Here is a 15,116-nt window from a genome sequence, read left to right as displayed (position 1 = left end):
ACAAATTATAACATTCAAAGGCCCACATTACATTTTCTTTTCTAACGTATCTCGCCAATTTTCTTGTTTGCATCTTGCCTACAGTGGTCAAATACACGGTAATTTCAACCGCCGGTCTTTCAATCGGAGACATAAATACATTCAGCCTCGAGTGAACTGCACAAACTCCCATCTTCCAAATCCAATTTGTATGGGTTCTTTGCCCATTTATAAACTATTAGTAAGGTTTTTAACAAGAGGCCATAACTGTAGTGTTCTTAGACCAAGGCCCGTTACTCCTTGGCATTGAGACGTAAATGTATGCCACTAAACAGTGGCAGAAATGCCCGACAAAAGTATACTGTTAAACTATTGTCGAATATTTACTACTTCAATACTTCAGTCTTGGATGTTACCACCACACTTCTTTGACGAGGTGTCAAACTGAGTGAGATATAGCATAAAAATGTTTGTTTCTATAGACTTAGAAACTTATAATAATCGTTTATGACACCCACAATGAATGAAGGAACACAATAGGATGGCATATTGGTGCATATATAGAAGGAGTTGGTAAATAATGCACTTTTATGAGTTCTACTATCACAAGCATATAAATCTGACTTTTCAAACATTCGCTTCACGCTAAATAATGAAAATAATAACGACAGCAACAACAGCAACAACAATAATAATAATAATAATAATAAAATAAAGATATCAGTAATAATAATAATAAGATTCAATACTAAAATACTAATAATTGATAATACTATGCACAATGATATATATATATATATATATATATATATATATATATATATACATACGTACGTATACATATTATACAGACATATATATGTATGTACATGCATAAATATATATATGTATATGTATAAATACACACACACACACACATATATATATGTATATATTTATATATGTACGTATGTGTATGTACGTATATATATATATATATATATATATATATATATATATATATATATATATATATAGAGAGAGAGAGAGAGAGAGAGAGAGAGAGAGAGAGAGGGGAGAGGTAGAGAGAGAGAAAAAGAGAGAGGGACAGAAACAGTTAAATAGATAAAGCAATAGATATGTTGTCTTTTTTCAGGCGTTTGCATTTTTCTAGTTCATACGTATTCAAAGACATACATTGGGATATTGATATAATAAAGCTCACAACATAAACAAGAAACACAACGGCAATAACAACAGCAACATAAATTCAATGATTGATAGATATATTTGATTTTTCTATCAGAGAAAGTGTAATTGAACAAGACTCCTGGAATTCATGCCAATGCAGAGAGGATATTATGAAGTATAGAAAAGTTCTGTTGTATTCAATATTATAAAATAGATCAGAAAGATATAAATTAAAAAGAGAAATAGAGAAATTGGATAGTAAGATAAAATGGTTTTGAATTCTGAGAAGAAAAAAAAATTACTTTATCTTTTATGAAATAAATCCTATAAATATATAACAAATTAGTATTAACTAAAATATTGCATTCTGCGAGAATGACTTAAAACTTTTTGTGTGGATATGCGTATGTTTGTGCAAGGGTAAATATGAATAACATTTCATTACTCTATGTTTATTGCTAAGCAAGTGTTCGATAGGATATGTGGTGAGATTATAGCGCTGTCATTCTACACCCACTCACGACTACGCACGCAGATGCATGCATTCGCGGACGAACAAAATGTTATGTCGATGCAAGACAGATAAATTTAAACTACATGGTATGATAGACTCTTCTTACTCTTTTTTGATAATCATAAACGCACAACATCTTTGTTATGAATGCTATCTATATTATGCGAATTGTGTCAGTTGTGTATAATTTTATGCACACAGTGTCGTGTTATATCTGCAATGCAGGAAGCTCTAGTCCAGGAGAATTTGCATACATAGAATATTCTACGTCGCCTATGCTACACATTTCTACAAACACAGATTTATTATCGAATTACTTCATACAGCGTATTGGAACAAAATAAATAGGACAACATTGAATAAAAGCGACTTTTCTTGAAGGCTGAAGACAAGTTAGATTTGATTACACTGTCTCAAGTAATACCCGTCTTCGTAGTGAACTACATTTTATCGTCATTGCTTTTAATAATTTACTAACTAAAATATACCTTTAACAAAGAGTATTTAATGGAAATACGTGGTGAATAATATGAAACTTCTCTGCAAAACCAGGGTCGCATTGTTTTTCATCCATCTCTAAATCTAGTATCGCAAATGCAAATGTTGTCTCTCTGTTTTAATTATTGTCGCACAAATTTTGTGCCACAGTTATTTTCTTGTGTTCACGACAGAATGAGCCATTAGGATATATACGGAATCCTAAATAGTTTCTATAAAATTCTTAAATTACTTTATTTTCAATTAATTATGCATCTTGCAGCACAAAACACTTTTCCCTAGTTCATCTCTTCTATAAGCGCTTATCTACATATAGACAGTTTCTACTTAACAAGTGCTGAAATCTTAGTCAGAAATAAGTAAGTTAACCTTGTTCATCTATGTCTGTTTTAAATTCACATTCTATAATCAAACTTTTAAAAATTCTGAATTCACACATGAAAGTTCTACTGGTATTGCCGAGATGACAACAATTTTGCCAATACATTCCAAGGAAGTCAATTTTCTTACAAGAAACCACAGAAATTTCAGATATAAAATTTCAAACAAAACAGAGAGAAATATTTATTTATATGCCAATCCGGTTGCAAAAGTATTTATTGATATAATAAAATATTCATTTCTGTCGCTGTATTAAGTTTAATGCAAATATTATTTCTATGATTCAATGAAGCTGAAACGAATGTAATGTAACACGAATATATAGTATATTGTGAGGTAAATACATAAATGTAAATATGCACATATTTGTATCAATCTATGTACTTACATATACATAAACATATTAAATATATACATATATGTGTGCGCATGCGTGCGTGTGCGCTTGCGCAAGCGTGTATCTGTGTATGTATGTTTCCATATGTTGACATTTTAAAGACGTTGTCAACATTTTCCTCATAAAGCTAACATATGAGTATATGTATGTATATATATATATATATATATATATATATATATATATATATATATATTTATGCGAATGTGTGTGTGTGTATGTCTGCGTATGCACAGAAATATAACACTTAATAACATGATCGACCAGACTATGGTTTGCTGTTATACAAGTTTGGTGACAATGCACTTTGAAGCGCTTTAAATTTCGAATGAAGCTACCTAGCTGGGTACGCGAGCGGGCCATCTGAGTGAGTTTCTTGGTCAGTGACCAACTCTCAGACTCGTACAACAGCACAGACTCCGCTCCACATAGCCGTAATATATGAATATATATGTTATTATTATTATTATTATTATTATTATTATTATTATTATTATTATTGTTCAGTAGTTTTGTTTTTATAACGTGTTTTCACTTCACTACCGAGCGCAGCTCTGTGTGCCTTGGGTATGTGCTGTGGTTTGCTGTGATGCTCTTATGGTTACTGTATTGAAATTGTTTTGCGTAGGATATGTGCAGTTCCCAGTAGTGCAATTTTTTGTATGTTATATATATTTGTAAGTCCTGGTGTTTTTGTTATGTATTTGTCTGAATATTTTTTTATTATACCTAAGGCACCTACTATGATAGGGATTGTTTCTGTTTTTAGATTTCACATTCGAGTTACCTCTATTTCCAGGTCTTTGTATTTTGAAAGTTTTTCCATTTCTTTTAGGGACACGTTGTCATCTGCTGGTATTGATGCATCAAATAGAAAGCATTTTTTTCTTCATGATCTGGTCTATTTGCCTTAATTTCTCTATCTTCTGGTCTATTTGCCTTAATTTCTCTATCTTTATTATCATTATTTAAGACGTCACACAGTATCCAATATCGTGATGTTTTTGATTGAAGGTATTGTGTCTATCCGGGGTTTGTACTTTCTGACAAGTCACAATTAGTACTTCAGACAGTACTTTAGGCAATATGCGTGTAGTTCCAAGTAATGCCGATATTGCAATACGCCTAGATTGTAGAGTATTTCTAGAGTTTCCAGATGTTTTTGTTTTTTCAGATTGGGTGGTATTGAACCAAATGCTCTGATAACAATAGGGACAACCTTTATGTTTGACTCTCGTAGCTGCCACATCTTGTTGATCTCAATTCTCAGGTCTCCATATTTATCAATCTTTTCTATTTCTTTCATATGTTGATCTTCAGTCAATTATTAGGCACTCTCGTTTGTCCCTCCTCTCTGTATGGAAGTTAAAGTCCCAGAAAATGTTTGCCTTCCCCTTTTCGTCCATTACATTTTCCGGTATTTGTTGGTTACCTCGTTTCTATACTTCCGACATAGTATCCAGTGAAGGTTTTGGACTACTTTGTCGTGTCTACGCTTGTACACTTCCTGCTCAAGACTTTCAAATACACCAATAATGTGAGTCACGCTTTCGGCCCTCTTCCCACACATTCGGCAGAGGTTCGCTGCACTTGTGTGGTATATATCTCGTTTCACTGAGTTGGTATTCAATACCTAATCCTGGACAGCGATGATTAGGCTCTCAGTTTTCTTTTTTATGTCATCCTTGCTGAACCACCTGCATGATGCTTCCTGGTCATTTAAGGTGTTAACTACACGGTGTAAATGACCATGTAATTCCATGCGCTGAAGGGTTTCTTCTCTCTCGTTGGCTGTTCGGAATTCACGATGACTCTCAAATCCATTTTTGGTAAACCCTTCTGCATTAGCAGCAAACTGTAGTAAGTCTTCTTTGCTGTTTACCAAATATTCTACCATGTTTTCTCTTTCACTGTTTATGCACGACCGTACGCAAATCAGCCCACGTCCACCTTTACACTTCTTCATGTAGAGTCTATGTGCATTACATTCGCTTTAGTGTGGAAGGCATCATGCTCTGTCATTGCCTTTCGAGTAATGAAGTTTGAGGAGCTTCAAATATGCAGTGATGACCTTGTCTTTCATTTGTCTGTGCAAAATATGGTCTAGCTCGGTTACAACATCCCAAAGTACATGTACCCATCACCGTCCGGGTCTTCAGTTCTCTCTCCTTTTGGTAATTCTATGCCCCTACATTCTTCTCCTTTCACCCGCTTCAAAGTGAGCACTGCACGCTTCGAGATACCGAATTCCATCCCTATATCTTTGCTGCCCTCCTCCACAGTCCGAACCAGCCTCTCCATTTCAGGCTCTGTTTTTTTTTGGAACAGTTTTTAAATCTTTCACGAAGAAAAGATGGTTGAGACGAGGTCCATTCTTTCTCAACTCATAGTGCGCGTTGACTTAGCGTCGGGCTATAGAAAGTGGGATCAAAGCTATAACAAATAACAAAGGTGCACAAGAGTCTCCCTGGAAGATAACTCTTTTGATTGCTACCTCGGCTAAGTGCTGGCTGTTATAGAAAAGACGTGTTTTCCAACTAGGCATGCTGTTCACAATCAGCGCTCGCATATTCTCAGCTATTCTACAAATGTCAAGTGCTTCCAAAATCCACGAATACGGCAACGTGTCGTAAGCCTTTTTGAAGTCTATCCAGGTCATGCACAAGCTTTTGGTACCGTTTACAGTCCTTTATTAGAACCTTGTCTATCAAAAGTTGGTCCTTGGTGCCCTTGGATCCTTTTCGGCATCATTATTATTATTATTATTATTATTATTATTATTATTATTATTATTATTATTATTATTATTATTATTATTATTATTATTATTATTATTATTATTATTATTATTATTATTATTATTATTATTATTATTATTATTATTATTATTATTAAAGCAGTGAGTTGGCAGAACCGTTAGCGCGCTGGAAGAAATGTTTAGCATTATTTCGATCGTCGCTACGTTCTAAGTTCAAATTCCACCGAGATCGACTTTACATTTCATCATTTCGACGTCGATAAAATAAGTACCACTGGGGTCGATGTAATTGACTCATTCTTTCCCCCAAAATTGCTGCCCCTGTGGAAGAATTTGAAACCATTATCATTATTATTATTATTATTATTGTTATTATCCATCTTTCATACATTTTGTTGGTCGATAAAATGAGTACCAGTTGAACTTTGGGGCCGATCTAATCGACTGACTCTTCCTCAAATCTTTCAGGTCTTGTATCAATTATAGAAAGATGTATTCCTATTATCACTACAAATCGGCAGAATTTACGATATCGACCAATGTCCAACGGTTTCGTTCATGGCACTTATCGAATAGTCATTTAAAATGCTACGACAGGTACATGAATCCAGGACTCTGGGTCGCTTGGCAACTACTGCCTTTACAAAAACAAAAACAACAACAACAAGAAAAATAAGTGACAGGTTCCACACAGATGACTTCAGCCAAACTCATTTGCCAAAAATTGGTCCTACGGTGCTATAGTAGAAGACACTTCACCAAGGTAACCCGCAACAGGACTGACTGAACACAATATATATACATATATAATTGTATATCTGTATGAATAGAAATGCATACATACACACACAAACACACATATATCTATACATATATTTTATCGTGTAACAATTTTTATTTTTGGAGATGGCTCAAGATTAGTTTTGAAGATTAAAGTTTATATTGTCCAACATAATTTAATAGATTAATACTACTAATACTAATTTCATTGATTTATTTACAAATACGAGACCAGGTTTGTATGAGATGGCATATAATGATGCTAATTTTATTCTTTGACGTTTAGCCTTTTAAGCTTGTTCTTAATTTTACCAATTATTGATGTGTCTAATGAATTAGAAATAAATATCTCATTACAAAAGATGAGATTTCTGATAACTCCCAGAGAATGTAAATTAGTGTGTGGAGAAATACAGCGACGTGTCTAGTGTGGGGGAAGAACGCACATTCAATGAACTTACTGTTCATTTCTGAAGTCTTTTATAAACCAAGAAATATTCCCCCTTTAACAAATTCTTCCCTCCACCGTTATCCCTACCACCACAAATCTAATTATCATCACCGTCAGAATAATCGTACAATTAAATGATATCTCGATATTTTGATTTACATTTTATTGGTCAGATACTACAACGAAAAATAGATTTCATATCTATCATAACATACGAATGGTAACTAGTTGAAATGGCAAAAAGAAGATTTATGTATGCACCTTAATGTCTGATTTACGTGTGCCCAGGTCGACATTGTCTTCGACAGGTTCTGTACAAATTAATTAAAACTTATACATGAATTAAGTCGACCCAATCGGTTACACCTTAACTCTAACACTTTCTTTGTTCATCTATTATAAGGCAGAGAGTGAGCCAGAGTAAGCAATAAATTAAGACTGATACATAGTTTGATTTAACAAATGAATCCATTGCAGTTTATGGATGCAATTAATGCACTTGCAAAATGTATGGAATTTACAAGTCATACCAATGGCCGCAAATTAGAATCATTTAGAGCATAGAATAGGAAGCTTTACCATATTTCTTGGAGTTTCAGGGCGGCGAACTGGCAGAATCGTTAGTACCCCGGGCAAAATTCTTACCAGCATTGCGTCAGTCTACGTTCTGAGTTCAAATTCCGACGGGGTCCACTTCGCCTTTCATTCTTTTTGGGTTGTAAATATTAATATAAATTGAGCAGTCAAGTTGATGTGATAGACTTACCTTCCCCACACCGCTTTTACTCCTTTTGTGCCAAAATTTGAAACGAAGCCAATATTTCTCGCAAATTTAAGGCGATGAGCTGGTAGAGCCATTAGCACGCCGGCCAAAATGCTTAGCATTTCGTCTGTCCTGCTCTGAGTTCGAATATCGTCGAGGTCAACTTTGCCTTTTATCCTTTTGAGAGTCGATAAATTCAGCAGCAGTTTAACACTGGGGATGATGCAATCGACTTTGCCACTTCTCCGAAATAACTCTTGCATTTCTGTGACGTCTGAGTTCAAAACCAGTCAAAGATATCTTTGCATATCACCCTTTCATTGTAAAAGATAAGGCATTTTTAGAATTGTTCAAAAAGGTCTTGCGCCATTTGTTCAGGTCTTTTTGTACATACTGATTTCATACTTCTCTTGCTAGAAACGATGTTGCATTTACCGAAGTTTATCAAGTGTAGTAGGAAAAATGGAAATTCCATAATGCAACACATTTCCAGTAAGTTGGTGATTCTTAAGATATATTGCCAAATAAAATTTATGCATAAATTAACAATCAACTCGGATAAATAGAAAAGGTTTTAATGTGTGGATATGCAATTTACAAGTTCGCAGTGAAATGATTTAAAAGTGATGTACGTATAAACCATATATTTCTCCGTATTCTCATTTTATATCCAGCTAGTGATGACGTAAATTTCCATTGATCTAGGTTCGATAAATTTAATTCTAACCATTTATTATGTTCAGTTCAATTGAATATACATGCTGTCGTAGATTTCTTCGCAACTCATGGACAAACACGAGGGCAATAAAGACTAAGAATACTGTTCATTAAAATAATAAAATCGGTAAAGCATTAAAGTGCTAAGAATGACTCTAAGTTCGAAAGACATTATCTGGAAAGCAGACGAAATAAACATAAAATCGTCTACATCAAGAAGATTCTAGAAAAGGAAAATGATGTCAATGGCCAAATATCTAGAATACTTTTAGGTGCCAAGAGAGTATGAACTTAAAAAAATTCCAGTTACTCAACGTTTTAAATGAATATATTTTTAATTGAAATATAAATCGAGATCTCGTTCTTTCTCTGCAATATTTGTCAGAGCATGAGAACGTACGTCTGGCCTCAGCTGACAGTTGGCTCGAAAGTCTTAGTTGTAACGTTTGTCATTATTATAAGTAAAATTCATATATTTTTCAAAGATTATTCTATACTGACTTAAGTTTCATTAGAAAATGCACCAAGATTGATAAAACTTATCGACTTGTGTGAAAGATTGTCGGAGTGAAATCAAATTTTGAAAAGGAACTATTTCATATATGGACACACACACACACACACACACACACACACACACACACACACACACACACACACACACACACATTTACAGAGATAGAGTGAGGCCGAGTGATTGAAGGTGCATTCTTAGTGGGTAGAGCGTCGGGCCTACACAAGCGTGGTTGTGAGTTCGATTTCGAATCCGGGCTGTATGTTTTGTTCTTGTATTGAGCAAGACACTTTATTTCTTATAGCGCCAGTTCACTCGGTTGTAGAAATGATTTGCGATGTTACTTATACCAAACGGTATTGTCCTTTGGCCTTTCCCTTCGACGATATGGGCGTGGAGAGGAGAGACTAGTATATTTAAGATGATAGCTGGACTTTCACAAAACAACCTGCTTTTGTACATAGTGTACATTTAAATACAAGAGAAACGGGTAGTTTTACACGCTAGAAGATGCAGATGAAAACCACATTTAAGAGCAATTTCGAAGGGAATGAAAAATAAAATAATTTGCCAGGCGAAATTCTCATCAGTGACCGCGACTTAACATTAACATATAATTTAGAGACAATTAAGTCGTGTCTTATCATTATATATAATAATTTTTCAAATTCACCGCGCAAGCACAGTTTCAGTCGGCAGCAATTAAAAAGAGGCCCAACTAATCTTCTAAATTGCTACAATCATATACGTAAAAAATATACAGGGTAGTGAGTTTTTTTAGAAATTTCACCACCAGTGGCCTAACATGTATAAAAAAGTCAATAGACAACATATTCTCAATATAACTTAGGGTACATTTAAAGACAAGAGTAACTACCTTTAACAAGTAGTTTTACACTCTAGAAGAAGCAACCAAAACTACCAAAACTACATTTAAGAGCAATTTCGAAGGGAATGGAAAATAAAAACTTTTACTTTGTTATTTTTTTATGGTCATACACTCAGTTGTCATTGCACCAATGTTTTATCTGTATAATGAACTTCTGGATCATAATTATAAGCTTCTTCATAGAAGTTGCTTCCGTGAGCTGTTGCAACTGCTCTTTGTTCTGCAGTGGTGACCCTATTCCTTCTCAGCCGAGCATACCACTGTTCATTACTTTGAGATGCTTTGGTCTTTGTAGTGCACAGTCTGCTCGTTTCTTGGTATGATTCACTTTCTGAAGCTGTCTCTCTTTCCATATCACCTAGGTACGTTTCAATTTCTTACCTTCTTTAAGATTTTACAATTAAGATTACATCATGCATTTAATAGGTAATAATCTCTTCTGGATAAAAACTGACAAAACTTAATTCCCATCCTAATGGATGAAGAGTTGCTTATATATATATATATATATATATATATATATATATATATATATACGCACACATACACATATACATATAGGGAGAGAGAGTGAGAGAGAAAGTGACTGATGGGTGGGTGGGAGTATACGTATATAAACAGACACATTGTGTACGTGTGTATTTCCCCTAGCAATGTTTCGTTTGTCTCTTTGTAATTTCCATACTCTTTTTCATGATAGATCATGTAATAATGACTATGATTTCATCGTCGTCATATAAATGATTGTTGTAATGATGATGTTGACTATATTGTTGACAATGATGTTGATGTGGAAGAGGAGGAAGACGCCGTCGTCTTTGACTTACTCCTTCTCTTTCTCCTTCTTATCATCATTACTAAGAAATTAACCAGTAACAAATATCCACAATAACTTGCACGTTCATAATATGCTGTCGTATTTTTTCTTACTCAAGTTGGCGTACATTTATCAGTGATATTAGTAATGCCAATCTAATGTCAAGATCTTGGCATTCAATTGAAAGTTTTCAAATAGGTTTTCATTTACTACGTTTAAATTAGAATTTTATATAGGGTTTTAGACAGTTGATATTGGCACTTGCCAAAATGACAGAGTTATTCCATTGAATCAACATAAATTAAATCCAGTTTTTATTGTAGAATTATAATGAATTATATTTAAACACCTCCCATATAATGAATTATAGAATCGATGATGAGCATAATTCATGTTATGATAATTACAAATTTAAGTATTATAATTCATTTTCGAAAAGAATACAAAACAATAATTTATAATAATTTAATGTATAATTCACTATATAAATATATAATAATTCAATATATAAAACGTAATTGTATTCTTGCTGAATTTCAAATGAAATCGTATATTATATTTCAGCTGTAGTTAAAGTGCTTAAGACCGTTCTTGAAATTAAGTTTGACTTTCTTAAACTTACTTCTTTTTAATCATTAATAGACCTGTCACGTCAATTATATGAGTAATGACATCTACAATAATTGAAAGGTTCATATATTGACTTCTCAAAACCGAGTTGTGTATTCGTCCCAAGGTAGAGTTTGTTCAGTGGTTGGTGCTTTGCATTTGTTGATCGGTGGTTGTTGTTTTTGCCTTCTAAATGGGTTGTTTAGGCTATTTCTTTTGTGATCAGGTGTTTGTTGTATTCCTTTTAATTGATGAAGGGAGCGTGCTTTATTAAAAAAAATTAAAAAAATTGGTGAATTGGTGGGAGGGAATTTTTCTCTTTCTTTTGCATCTGTGCATGTATGTGTGTGTGTGTAAATGTGTGTGTTTCGAGAAATGTAGTTTATGAATGGCGTTAGCTGTTTAAACTAAATCATAGTGCTCTGACGCCTGAGAGATTTTGGCGTGTTGTGTTGTTGAATATTGGAATTATTTTCTCAATATATGAACAATTTTACAGAAAGGACGAGCAGATATAAACTACATTGGCACTTGTAGTAAAATCTTCAAAGGCAGATACAAACAGATTATCGTTCAATACATATTCACAAATTCAACGCGTAAGGAGTATTTGATAGCAAAATACACCAAAATCATTGGGTCAAGAAAACGATTTCTATCCACAATAGATATGTTCTTAATTATTTTTACTATTAAAAACTACGCATAAGCACTCATGTACACTTTTCTTTAAAGAAACTCACAAACTGAAACACACGTATTTATTTTTTAATTTTAATAATTCTGGTAAAATGCCCCAAACCCGTTCCAGTCATACTTACAAGCCAAGTGAACACACCTACATAAAGGTTCGTCACAAATAGATATTTCCTTATGAAACATGTCAAAGAAAAGAATTCTACAGAAATTCAAACGGACACACACACAAATATTTTTTCAAACATGAAAACAAAATTCCATTGCCAAGAAACATGAAAACGTGTTTATTCACAAAACAATTCCCGATAAATCTTTAACAACACAACACACCGAAATCATTCATCCGAAAAAGCACCATTCATTAGAGATACATCTACTTACAATAGATATGTCTTGAATTAATTTTACTGCTAAGCTCATTCATAATCAGCTTTTATCAAAACAACATTTACTACATTACATACGCACAAATATAGTGAAAAAGAAAGAAACAGAACTCAACATCAAATCAACAATAGATCATAAAGAAATTAATAACACACCCGCCTATCAGAAAGTACAACAAAATAAAGTACCATACCACAGAAAAACAACACAAACAACCAATGCAGAGATCACGAAAAACACACCTCATCAATATACGCAAAACATAACCTGATGAGTAAACACAAGTACTAAACGTCTCTCCTCCTCTTCCCCTCTCCCTCTCTCTCACATACACAAACACTCACTCTCAAACACTCACTCAAACAAACACATTAACTTACATGCACACACACAAACACACACACACACTCACACAAACACACAGCATAAGATATAAGTGTCACACCATCAAGTTGTAATAGTTCTCGCCTAAAGAGCGCGACGGCATGAAGTAGTGTCACGGTCTGTAATCCACCATCCATTAACTAGGAGCTTCCGGAAATCACTTCCTAAGTCTCTATTTTATTCGTATTCTCTTAAACCAATCAATAATTGGAATATGCTAGTTTGAACCTTTGAATGAGCTGCAAGTTCAAATCCGATTGACGCACTAGCCCTTGAACGTGAGTGATTTTCTGGCTTTTGTATCCTTTTTGATGGTTTAATGTTTGTCTTTTTAGCTGTTTCTTTCATTCCTCTCTCGGACCAGTATCGAACACGTTTCCTATCATCATCTCCTCACGTTCACCTCATAATTATGGACAATAATACTGTTTACAGAAACCGATCACTCCTGTGCTTGGGGAAGAAGACTTATGACTCCTATCATCGTTGGTTAATGTTCTGGTGGTGGCTTTGCAGATGAAGAATTTCTATTCGCTCCGATATTCAGTATGCTCAACGTTGGGACGGGGGATAGCGTGAAGTTTGTTTCTGCCTCTGTTTTATCTTTATATCTCCCATTCTCTTTTGCCATTGACTTTCACTTTTTTTCTAGACAGAATGCCTCAAATGCCCTTTAGTAGTTACAAAATTTGTAGCGAGTCGGATCTCTGCATGGTCCACAGTCGAATGAACCTCCATCGCTTCGGATAGTGTATATCCCTGCATCAAAGCGTTATTACTTTTGAACCTTACCGAAACCAGGTTTCAAGCAAAAAGGCCCTATCTCATATAAGCGTTAATAACTCAGATGTTTGCTTTAATTTTTCTATGATATTCATTACTCAATCTGAGTATGTAAATGCACCTTTTGTGGATTCTGACTTTTAAAGATGAAACACATGCTTCCAAGAGCCTTGTCTTCAGTGTTGCAGCAAATAATTTTATCATACAGCACGTAAAACACCAACTGATTCATCGTTAGAGGGAGACATAGAAGACTTAATTTTTTTGATATATCACAAATTCGCTGGGCAGGAAGGCACAGGTTTTCATGAGCTTCCACACATTTAGATATGAAATACCACACATTTAAAAGACTTTTGATCTAGTTCTAATCGATTCTCTTCCTTTGCCCTATAATTTTAGCTAAGGAAGAAGGCTAGAACTTTCTCGTATTGTCGTTAATGTTAGAACAATTTGTTTATAAAAATTTGTGCTTCCAACATTAGTTATATTTCGGGTTTTATTCTAGTTTTAAGATCGGTTTGTTTGCTTCAGTACTTGCTTCCCTTCCTTTATTTAAGAAAACTAGTTACTATATAGGAGAGTATTGTTATTTCTTAATAACATGCTCATGTATTGTTTATAACAAACACAAAAAAAAGAGAGCAGCTGCACGTATAACACATGACTTCGAAGCAGCGCTACAGATACACAAACACACACAGGATTGAAACATAGCCGACCTCACGCATTTCTCATGAGGAATTCCAGAAGGAGCTTCGTGAATCCACTACTGAGACACGTCCGGAAGAAAAAAAAAGAAAATCCGTTAGTAAACAGTTGATACCAGAGACTCCATCTAAGAAGATTCGAAGAAGGAATTGTATTGCGAAATATCATCGGACTATAGATAACTAAATTACAACAAGTATATAGTCCATTTGTTGTAATTATAGTGCATTGTTGTACCATTCAAAACTTTTTATTCTTTAGCTACTTTATATTTTTCGCTTCAAAATTATTTGATAGATTTTTTACTCATATATCGGCTGATGAGAGTATTGATATCACAACAGTGACGAGAACTTTATCCTGGCGTTTCTAAAGTGGTAGTGTTACAACATGGGACAATATTGCGAATGTCTAATTGCTATTATCGGTGATACATATTTACAACAAACATTTAATCTAACTCAGGTAGATGGTTAGCAGTTGAAATATCGCTAGTGGCACTGAAGCAATGCAAAAAGTAAAGTTGACAATTTACTTTTTCACTTCATTAAATAACAGCAACAATAACCAACAACAACCCCCAATACAATAACAATGATGAAAATTTTAATAATGATGAAAATACGTAGAGACAACCCCAGTAGACCAAGTATATGACATTTTATTTATGTTCAGAAACAGTAATATTTTGTGAAATACATATATATTATTAACTTACCAACTACACACGCAAACATATCTATCTATCTATCTATCTATCTATCTATCTATCTATCTATCTATCTATCTATCTATCTATCTATCTGATCAGATTTTTAATTGTTATTTTACCTTTTTTTTATTTTTAAAGAAAAAGCTCTGCAGATGTATTTGCCCCTTCTGTGTGCAGCCCTGTGTGGCTAATAAAAGAAAGAA

The sequence above is a fragment of the Octopus bimaculoides genome, chromosome 12 (assembly GCF_046866305.1).
Source record: "Octopus bimaculoides isolate indiv1 chromosome 12, ASM4686630v1, whole genome shotgun sequence".
NCBI lineage: Eukaryota > Metazoa > Mollusca > Cephalopoda > Octopoda > Octopodidae > Octopus > Octopus bimaculoides.
This window is presented reverse-complemented; position numbering follows the sequence as displayed.